This window comes from Chiloscyllium plagiosum, unplaced genomic scaffold (genome assembly GCF_037043375.1).
Source record: "Chiloscyllium plagiosum isolate Xiang-an unplaced genomic scaffold, Cpla_swu_hap1 HiC_scaffold_11, whole genome shotgun sequence".
NCBI lineage: Eukaryota > Metazoa > Chordata > Chondrichthyes > Orectolobiformes > Hemiscylliidae > Chiloscyllium > Chiloscyllium plagiosum.
Window position 1 is genome coordinate 37520695 of NW_028270149.1, and position 11678 is coordinate 37532372.

An 11678-nucleotide genomic window follows, 5' to 3' on the forward strand; every position below is an offset into this window, starting at 1 on the left:
TTGGAGAAGGACATGGAAGATATAGTATTTGGGGAAATAGATGGTTACATCTTGAAAAATGTCCATATTACAGAGGAAGAGCTGCTGGATCTCTGAAAATGCCTAAGGTGGATAAATCCCCAGGACCTGATCAGGTGTATCTGCTCCCAAGAAGACCACTTACACCACAGAACACACAAGATGATCTCCCTCCTTAAAGACTGAAATTTCCCCACCCACGTGGTTGAATATGCCCTTCAATACATCTCATCCATGTCGGGCAATTCCGCCCTCAAACCACCCCTCAACCTCAACAAGGACAGAACACCCCTTCTCATCACATTCCACCCCACCAATCTCCGCATAAATTATCTGCCGACATTTCCATCACCTACAAATGGACATCACCACCAGGGATATATTTCCCTCCCCACTCCTATCCACTTTCGGCAAAGTCTGTTCCCTCCTCGACTACCTGGTCAGTTCCATGCCCCCTAACAACCCACCATCCCCTCCTGACACCTTCCCCTGCCACGGTAGGAATTGCAAGACCTGTGCCCACACTTTCCCCTTTACCTCTGTCCAAGGCCTCAAAGGAGCCTTCCACATCCATCAAAGTTTCACCTGCACTTCCACACATGTCTTTTATTGTATCCATTGCTCCTGATGTGGTCTCCTCTACATTGGGAAGACTGGACGCCTTCTCGCAGAGCACTTTTAAGAACATCTCTGGGACACCTGCACCAATCAACCCCACCGCCCCGTGGCCGAACGTTTCAACTCTCACTCCCACTCTGCCGAGGATATGCAGGTCCTGGACCTCCTCCACCTCCACTCACTAACCACCCAACATCTGGAGGAAGAACACCTTATCTTCCACCTCAGGACCTTTCAACCCCAGGGCATTAATGTGGATGTCACCAGTTTCCTCATTTCCCCTCCACCCCCTCCACCTTACCCCAGTTCCAACCTGCCAGCTCAGCACTGCTCTCATGACCTGTCCCACCTGTCAATCTTCGCTCCACCCTCCTCTCCACCCCCCCTTCATCCACCTACTGCACTCAGCTACCTTCTCCCCAGCCCCAGCCCCTCCCATTTATCTCTCCACCCTGAAGCTCCTAGCCTCATTCCTGATGAAGGGCTCCAGCCTGAAACATCGATTTTCCTACTCATCGGATGCTGCCTGACCTGCTGTGATTTTCCAACAACACACTCTCAACCCTGATAAGGTATACCGTAGAACTCTGTGGAAAGCTTGGGAAGTGATTGTTGGGCCCCTTGCTGAGATATTTGGATCATCAATAATCACAGGAGACTGAAGGTTGGCTAATGTGGTGCCACTATTTAAGAAAGGTGGTAGGAAAAAGACAGAGCACTACAGATCAGTGAGCCTGACTTCGGTGGGGGACAGGTTGTTGGAGGGAATCCTGAGGGATAAGAATTACATGTACTTCAAAAGGCAAGGACTGATTAAGGAATGTCAACATGGCTTTGTATGTTGGAAATCATGTCTCACTAACTTGAGTCAGTTTTCTGAAGTAATAAAGAGGATTGATGAGGACAGTGTGGTAGATGTGATCTATATGGACTTCAGTAAGGTGTTTGACAATGTTCCTCATGACAGACTCGGTAGCAAGATTAGATCTCATGTAATACAGGGAGAACTAGTGATTTGGATACAGAAGTGGCTTGAAGGTAGAGGACAGAGGGTGGTGGTGGAGGGTTGTTTTTCAGACTGGAGGTCTGGGACCAGTGGTGTGCCACAAGGATCAGTGCTGGGTCCTCTACTTTTCATCCCTTATATAAATGATTTGGATGTGAACATAAGAGGTATACTAAGTTTGCAAAGTTGGAGGTGTAGTGGACAGCAAAGCAGGTTACCTCAGACTACAACAGAAACTTGATTAGATGGTCCAGTGGGTCAAGGAGTGGCAAATGGAGTTTAACTTAGATAAATGTGAGGTACTACAGTTTGGAAAAACAAATTAGAGCAGGACTTATACACTTTAATGTTCAGGTCCTAAGATGTGTTGCTGAATAAAGAGACCTGGAGTGTAGGCTCATAGTTCTTCGAAAGTGGAGTCGCAGATAGATAGGATAGTGAAAAAGGCATTTAGTATGCTTTCCTTTATTAGTCAGAGCATTGTGTATAAGAGTTGGGAGGTCATGTTGGGTCTATACAGGACTTTTGCAATATTGTTTGCAATTCTGGTCTGCCTCCTATTGGAACGATTGGAAGGGTTCAGAAACGATTTACAAGGATGTTGCCAGAGTTGGAGTATTTGAGCTATAGGGGAGTCTGAATAGGCTGGGACTGTTTTTCCTGGTGCATCAGATGATGAGTGGTGACTTTATTGAGGTTTATGAAATCATGATGGGTGAATAAACAAGGTCTTTTCCCTGAGTTAGGGGAGTCCAGAGCTAGAGGGCATAAGTTTAGGGTGAGAGGGGAAAGATTTAAAAAGGACCTAAGGGACAACATTTTCACACAGAGGGTGGTACATGTATGGAATGAGCTGCCAGAGAAAGTGGTGGAGGATGGTACAATTACAACATTTAAAAGGCATCTGGATGGATATATGAAAAGGATGGGTTTTGCAGATTATTGGCCAAGTGCTGGCAAATGGGACTGGATTATTTTAGGACATCTGGTCGGCATGGGCGAGTGGACCGAAGTGTCTGTTTCCATGCTATACATCTCAATGACTTTATATTCACCCAGTGCTGTTTAAGATAAAACAATATATATATTTCTAAGTGAGAATAGTGTGAGACTTAAGGGGAATTTTGATGAGATTATGTTCTCACAACATTGCTGTTCTTGTCCTACCCTAAGCAAAACCGTCAGGCAATGTAACTGTTAATTTATTACATCACGTCAATTGAGCATAAGGCATCCACAGTAGCAGAGAGGGTTGATATTAATGGTGATATGGGTGCAAATCAAGCAAACTGATCAGTTTGGTAAACTTTAAATTCCAAGGTGTTAATAGTGATGGGGGCTAAAGGGAGTCTCAAAAATGCTAGTGCTGTTGAATATCAAGAAAAAATAAATTCCTTTTTTTTGTGTTCTAAGTGATTATTACAAAAGGCATCAATGTTTCCTGCCATTTTTAAGTGCAGATCTGAAGGTCATTCAGCTCTTCCTGCAAGGCAACAAAAAATCTTCACCATTCAAGGAGCTGTAAGTGAGCTCCTGTGGAAAATGTCCCACTCCTGATTTTATCACAAAGGGAAAGACACTGATGAAGTACTTCAAATGATTGAACAAAGAGAACGTAAATGAGGAATTTTGGATTTGCACATACAATTTCCATTACAGAGCACATCATTTCTGAGGACAATTATATATGTGTTCATAGTATTGCCTTTTATAAGAACAACAAAATAAAGCCAGCTGTCAAAATCAATTGTAATTATGAGAGCTTAGAATTATAGAAAATTTCAAGTAGACCAGCCAGGTCAATAATTTGTTTTGCAGAATGTTCAACTAACAGAGAGTATCTGTCATTTCTCTTTATTAAATGCTACTAATTATAGTCACATTTGTAAATGTATAAGTGTTTATGCCAACAAGATTCCTATCATTATTACAGAAAAAAAAAATCAAGGCTTTAAATATCCCAAACTATTTGAACTTTTGAGTTTACTTTTGAGAAGTTGATCTGCAAGGCTGGGGAGAAAATCAACAATGCATACATGCAAAACATATAAGACCACCTGGGAGAGTTTAGTGAGGGCTGACTAAGCTAAGGTTGTACTGTATCGATTGCAACATCGATTGATCACTCAATAAGGCAGGTTTAGTGTTTCTGGCACTAAGGTGATTATTCTTGCTCAATCAACAGCTTCAATGGTTTCTTGCTGATATCCTTCACACAGGTCAAAAAAGTAAGTTCCACACAGTTCTGCTACATTCTTCCTGCAGAAACTATCTGGGAAAAGTTTGTAAAAATACTTAGCTGCTATGGCAATTCAACCCAATTTCTGCATTTGGGCAGCTCGCCTCCAGTTTATTTCATATCTACAGCTGTCCTGCAGTGTTCCAAAAGGCACTACTGGATATATTTTGCACACATACTTCCAGTATAGAGATGAAGGGGAAGCAATTCTAAATTTCGTCCTACGTGGGTGAGTTGTACTGAGTTCTACAAGGCACAGCTTCTCAAAAATAAGTGTCTGAAGGTTTTTGAATTTCCACAACTGATCTCATGGAAAAAGGCAATTGATAAAGAATTGAAGATGGCTATTCCTGGTACATTGCCTTGAGGAATTCCTGCAGCAATATTCAGATGTTGGGAAGACTAACTTCACACCATTACAACCATCTTCTGTTTACTCCAGTCAGTAGAGAGTTATCCCACTGAATGTCAGTGGCTTAAAATTTGCGAGTGCTATTAAGTCAAACAGTCAAATGGTGTTGTTATCATTCTTACCCTACCTCTGGAACTCAGCTCTTTTCTTCATGTTTGAATTAAGACCATGACAAGTTCTGGAGATGAATGGCTCTAGCAGGTCTGCACTGATACTCAACCTGAGTATCAGTGAATGGCTAATTGATGCTGAGGTGTGATGATTACACAGAATTCAGTAATATTTGTGATTCTTGAGATTATGAAGCAATTTATGTTTGCATGTAACAATGTCTGGGCAACATTCAGGTTTAGGCTGATGAGTAGCAATTACCTTCAACAAGAAACAGTCTAACCATTTGTCCTTGACATTCAAGAGTATCACAGTTGCTGAATCTCCAGGTTCGACATCCTAGGGCACCGTATGTATTATGACCACAGGAGGTGAACCAATTGCCATTGAATTTCAAATCTCTGACCTGGTCTTGTAGCCATAGTCTTGTAGCTAGTCCAGATCAGTGTGCCTTCAATGGCAACCGTCAAAATGCTGATAGCTTAGGTGTGATAATTACATTCTTTAACATTGAAGATGGTCATTGCCTGGCACTTGTTTAAATTAAATATTACTTGCCATTTATCAGCCTACTTCTGACTGAAGGCAGTTACACATACTTCAGCTTCGCTTTTTGTACTAATGTACAAGGATCCATCATAATTGACGATGGGAATTTTTGAAGATCCTCAGTCTCCTATTAGTTGTTCAATTGTGCACCAGTCTACAAGACTGATGCAGCAGGACTGCGGAACTTTGTGCTCTGATTCATTTACTGTGATAATTTCATTCATTCTATCTGTCACATTTGATTTGATTTATTATTGTCACATGTACCTAGCCAAAGTGAAAAGGTTTGTTTTGCATGCAGTACAGACAGATCTTACCCTATAAAGTTCATAGAGTGATAGAACAAAATGAGGAATACAAAGTTATGGTTGCAAAGAAGGTGCATAAAAAGCAAGATCAACATTGGATTTGAAATTTACGAGGTCCATTTAAAAGTTTAGTAACAGTGGGAAAAAAGCTGTTCTTGAACCTATTGCTACATGTGTTTATGCTTTTGTATCTTCTGCCTGTTGGAAGAGGTTGGGAGAGATTATAACCAGGGTGGGAGGGGTCTTTGATGATGTTTTGAGGCAGAGAGGAGTGTAGATGGAGTCAATGGATGGAAGGTTGGCTTACATGATGGACTGGGCTGTGTTGACAACTCTCTATAGATTCTTACAGTCCTGCACAAAGCATTTTGCTGTACCAAGCTGTTATGCATCCAAATGGAATGCTTTCTATGATGCATCTATAAAAAAATGGTGAGAGTCCTTGTGGGAGATGCTGAATTTTCTCAGCCTCCTGAGAAAGGTGAGGCATGGTTGTGCCTATTTGACCGTTGCAATAACATGGGTGGTCCAGGACAGATTTTTGGTGATTGTCACTCCTACGAACTTGATGCTCTCAACCATCACCACATCAGCTCCATTGATGTAAATAGGGGGAATTCCCTCCTCCTTACTTCCTGAAGTCAATGATCAACTCTTCAGTTTTCACTAACATTGAGGGAGAGATTGTTATCTTTACACCTTGCTACCAAGGACTTTCATATACACTGTAACATGAATAATCTGCAGTTTAGCAGGCACGTAGTCATGAGTTGTAACTTTATCAGATTAGTTGTTATGCGTGACAAATATTTTTCCTGGCATACACGAATACGTTTCTCATTGAACGAGGGTTGAACTCGGACTTGGTAGTGCACTTGCAGATAGGGTAAAGAATATTCTAAGTCATGATACTACAGATTGTAGTTGAATAAAGTTCAAGTGCTGCTTGTCATTTCTGGATGTCCAATCTTTTAGCTGCTAGATCTATCCTGTATTAGTGCCATATAGTGTAGTGATAATTGCACATGGTCTTCTCATAATAAGATTAATAATTAACTGGCATCTTTAACCCTCTGAAAATGACCATAGTTATATATTAGAATCAGATACTTTGAATGGTTTCAACTCAATTACCTGACTAGTCAGCCAGGAAAAGTTAAAGGAATTAAACTTGCTTCTGGCTTTCTATAAAACAGACTTGCACCCTGGCTTAAGCCTGAAGCCTCAAACTTTCTACCTAAAAGCACAGAGACACACAAAATACCCAAAGTGTTCCCTGCCATCTTGCATTTCGCCCAACCCAAACAATGTCCTCCAATATCCCTGCCTCCCACCCAGTGCCCTTGTCAACCCCTATCAAGCCATATCCCTTGAACCAACATCCCCCCACTCCAACCATCTGTCTTGACACCACCACACTGTCACTCCACACTACCACCACAACATCCTCATTTATGCTATTTCTGTTGAGAAGGCTCATGGTCTGGCAATTCAGCCAAAAAATATACAAATGCAAGTAGAAAACTTTCTAGCTGATCCTGGTTGGAAATGGGAATTTCAACCCAATCCAGTAGATTTGAGTCATGATGTTTGTGGCCATCCTTAGAGTGAAGACATAACTATTTCCTCAAGCAATGTGCAGTAGTCATTCCTACCATGGATCGATGTACCTTCAGTAGATAGATTGGTGGGGTTGAGGTCAAGTCAGTTTTACCTTCTGTTGGCTTGTCAACACTTGCTGCAAGGTCAATCTCACAGCAATGTCCTTTAGGACACACCAGTTTGGTCAGCTCTTAGTGCCATCTAAGGATTAAGGTTGTAAAAATCTGGAACTAAGAGTCTAATGATGACCACAAATCCATTGTTGATTGTAAAAACCCATCTGCTTCACTAATGTCCTGTAAGGAAGGAAACTGGTCTGGACTACATATGACTCCAGACCCACAGCAATGTGGCTCACTCTTAACTGCCCATTAGGGATGGACAATAAATGTTGGTGTAGCCAGTGACGCCCTCATCTCATGAATGAATAAAATAAATTTGGCCTCGCATGAGATGATCCATGACAGATACTGCTTTATGGCCTGGCATGACCCCAAACAATCTAATGAGTTGGTTTATGCCCAGGAAGAGAAAATAACTAAAGGTTTGGCTAGCAGTTAAGGAGCATGTGACATATGAAAAGAGATTTTTTCTTAGAAGTAACCTTTTACTTCTTATAGGTTACTCTACAGTTCAAATGTGAGAATTATGAGAAATAAGAATAAAATTCATGAACACTGTACTACATTTGGTAGAAATACCAGTTAACAATATTATTCACTCTTTATAATGTACTCACTATAATATATGTTAGAAATAACTCATTAGTCATAAAGATGCTACAAGAAAGCACATTACTGATCAACATCAAGCGATCAATTTGCTGTTGTTTGTTCCTTCCAGGAGCTGACCGAGCAACAAACATTTTTTACACTGATTTTTAAACTCTTCCCAGTGTAGGCAGGATGATTCATTGAAGAGTTTGCATTGTCCTATTAAAATCAAGTTGAAATGGTAATTATCCAATGAGGCATCAGTTCTTTGTTCAAAAAATAACATTCAACAACCCTTGACATTGAGCAAATGTTCAAAACTCCTTTAGTAAATTTCTATTTCTCATGGTTGCTGAAACATCTCTATCAGTATTTATTTCTTATTCATAGGACAATAAAGCAATTCACGTTTCTTTAGCCCCTGACTCCCTATAAATTGTTATTTGGAGAATTAAAAAACCTGACAAAGCATTTAAACTAAATGTGTCTATTCATTTCTCTGCATTCTAATGGAGGTACCATCAATCATTGTCAGCTTATATCCTATCTTGCAGATTCAAACAGTTAATAACAATTGAATTAGCATTTTTAAAGCATAAAAATCCTTTACCCTTGCACTCCAGATGTCTTACCACATAATTTACATGGAGTAGTCCAATTTAGGAGACCTTTAAAAATAGTAGCTGGGAACTTATTCCAGGATTCTTGCTCCCATTCCCAGCACCCAGTAATGTTTTGCCAAACATTCATGATGAAGCTATCTTGTAACTACATTAACAAAAGCAAATGGTTAAAAGTATGATTCCAGATAGGATACTCCGAATTTTTCAAAGCCAGGTTGAGGAGCAATGAACTGGCTTTAAGTCTTTATTCAACTATCCACTTCATTCATCAAAAAAATGATGGAGACCTTAATATCAGACAGAAGAAGCTAATGTTTTAAAATAAGCCAATTTAGTCAGGTTTCTTGAGTTAACAAAAAGTGAGTTTATTAGTTGCTAAACACAAGAATTTTTTTTATTAATTCACAGGATGCGGCATCAGTAGCTCAAGCAGCATATATTGCCCATCCCTAATTGTCTAGAGGGCAGTTAAGACTCAACCACATTGCTGTGGTCTGGAGTCACATGTAGGCCAGAACAGATAAGAAGTTTCCTTCCCGAAAGGGTATTAGGAAACCAGATGGATTTTTGAACAATCAGCAATAGTTTCATGGTTATCATTAATCTCTTATTTCAAAAGTATTTTTTTTAACTGAATTCAAATTCTACCGTCTACCATGGTAGGATCAAACCTGGGTTCCAATGCATTATCTTGGTCTCTGGCTTAATAGTCAGGTGGTGATCACCTCTCCATAAATAGTCCAATGTACACAGACACAAATTAGAAATAAGAGATGAATTCAAAAAGATAAAAGTTGTTTTCAAAGCAGATAAATAGCTTAGTCTTTGAATTGTTCAGGAAGAGTGGATAGTTCAATGATGCAGCCATTGCATTAGAGATTTCTGATAACATTGACATTGGCATTGGAACAGTAAGTTTCATGATCCTTAGATTTGCAGACTGACTTTCTATTGTTCATATTCCTTTGAGTCTGATTGACTCCCTGCATTCAGATTAAGAAAGACAGTACTTTTTAATGTCCTATTTCCTTTTGTCTATTTTGCAACATTTAAAATGAGAGAGAGTCTTCTTTTGCGTACAATACGTGGATAACTCGTTAGTTTTTTTTAACAGTGACCTTTGCAGCACACTAATACTCAACAGCAAGCTGGTACACATGAGTATGTTCAGTGTCACTAGCACACTCCAGGAGAGTTGACATTGGCTTTGTAATCCCTGTTCTTTGTATTGTTGAAAGGAAATAACTCAAATTATGTCTGTTTGGGGTATAATCTGTTGCTGTTAAGCAGGGGATCATTAGCCACTTGTTACCTTTGTAGTCACAAGAGATCTGATTAGTCTCTTCCCTCCTCTAAAGGGCTGCTGTTTGAAGTTCCCTTCACATCCTTGGATATGACATTCCATGGGTCTCTCTTTGCAGGCAGTCACTCAATTTACACTTTTGTATCAGGTCTCTTCAAAAAAATACATTTTGGAATTATATGTTCAAACATCGACAGTACTCCAGGGTTCTGACAGTGGTCATGACCCTTAAAAGTGTTTTTTTTTTCTTTTTTCTTACTATTTGAAATCTATATCAAATATCAAATAGTTATGTCACATACATTTCAGAAATAATATTTAGTTACTCCAAGTGTGTTATCATGTTTTTGAACATTTTGCTGGCATTAACAAAATATTTTATGAATGTAAAAGTTATTTTATATGCCTTCAGAGCATCAGGGTTCATTTTTCAATCGCAAGTTAATGACTGAAAAGAAACTTAATCCTTTATTGTATGGTTAATGTCTCACAGTAGCAATTAACATTTCAAAATGATTTTTCAGACTTTCATGAAACTAATTCTAAATGATCCATCTGTACAAGTTGACTTATGTTCAGATGCAAGAATCAGCAACTAATACACATAAAACATTGTTGAAAGCGGCAAAACCTATTAGAATAATCATAAGCATGAAATAAGAAAAATGAATTTAAAACAAAAAAAGATAATTCTGGAGAAGCTCGGCAGGTCTGGCAGTGGCTGCAGAAAGAGAAAAAATAATGTTTTGCGTCTAGTACGGTTCTTTTTCACAATTTTGTTTTTAGAGGAAATCTAATTTGCTCCATTGAGTCTATTTACTTCAACAGACTGCTCAGAAATTGTCACAGGCAAGGACTTTGTTCAACCTATGACAAAACTGTAAGCAACCTGGTACTGAAGACAGTACTGCAAGTCCAATCTTTGCTTCTTTCAGTAGACCAAACAAGGAACCACAAGCCTGCAATGTTTCAAAAGGCTTCCTCTCAAAAGAAGCAAGTATGGCAGCAATTTTATTTTTGACTTTCATACTACCTTTAGAAATGCATATTTTCTTATATATGTGTTTTGTATATATATATTTCAGGTGATGAAATGTATGCATTTATCATTCTTTCAAAAAATACTTAAGAGAAAATCCGTTCTTTGTCTATTCCTGGGTTACTACACTCAGGGAGTTTTCTTTAAAACCTTTCTTTAAAAAGACATCTGTCTCCCACTACTCAAGAAATGGACAAAAGAAAACCTTTCTACCTTGTTTCTTCCATTTGTAACACTAATTTGCAGAGTGTGAGGAGAAAGCTGCAGAAATTGGATGACTTTAAATTTGTCCTTTTCTCCTTTAAGATTTTTAGATTCCTAAGTCTGCAGTATAATATTGACATAGCCACACAATCAGAAATTTCTGACAAAACTCAGCAGGTCTGGAAGCATCTGTGGGAAGAAAGTAAATGTTCTGAGTCAGGTGTCTTTTCATCAGAACCATAGCTAAAGTGACTGATATACTTAATCTCCAGTGGGAGGTGAATAGCGATCAGGAAAATTTATAAGCTAAATCAATGGAGATTTTCCACGATCCTAGAAAATCTGAACTATTAAACATGTAGCCTTTGTTAAATGAGGTTCAATTCAGTCCGCTAATTTGGACAAGTATTGGATTCTTATGGGACATCCAAAACTTGATTATTTATTTCAAGAGCTCAAACATTAAATTTGGTGGATATTAAAATATTTTACCAGGCCAGAAGACTTTTTGAAAAAATATAAAGCTGCTGAAAGTAACAAGCTATGTTCTGAAAAATTTTAAGAAGTGCTGATGGGCAAATTTCTTTTGGAAAACCTGCTACATTGTTAAACTGTGATACATGATCTCATTTTCGATATGACCAGGAAATGCAATCAGTTCAGACAATGCATGCAGTGTGAATGGTTAATCAAGCCAAATGATGCAATCAGTTCAAACAATGCAATCAGTTCCAATGGCTTCGTGAGGTTGTGAAACAAGATATCTGCTGCTAAGAGACGGACTCAAGTTAACAAGTTTGAAATGTGTATTGTGAGCAAAGAAATGTATATATTTGGAAGATTAAAATATCTGATAACTCAAGCTGAACCTTTTTGGTGGGGGAGGAGCAGGCCACACAGACATTGCATGATGGGTAGTTATTAATCAGAACA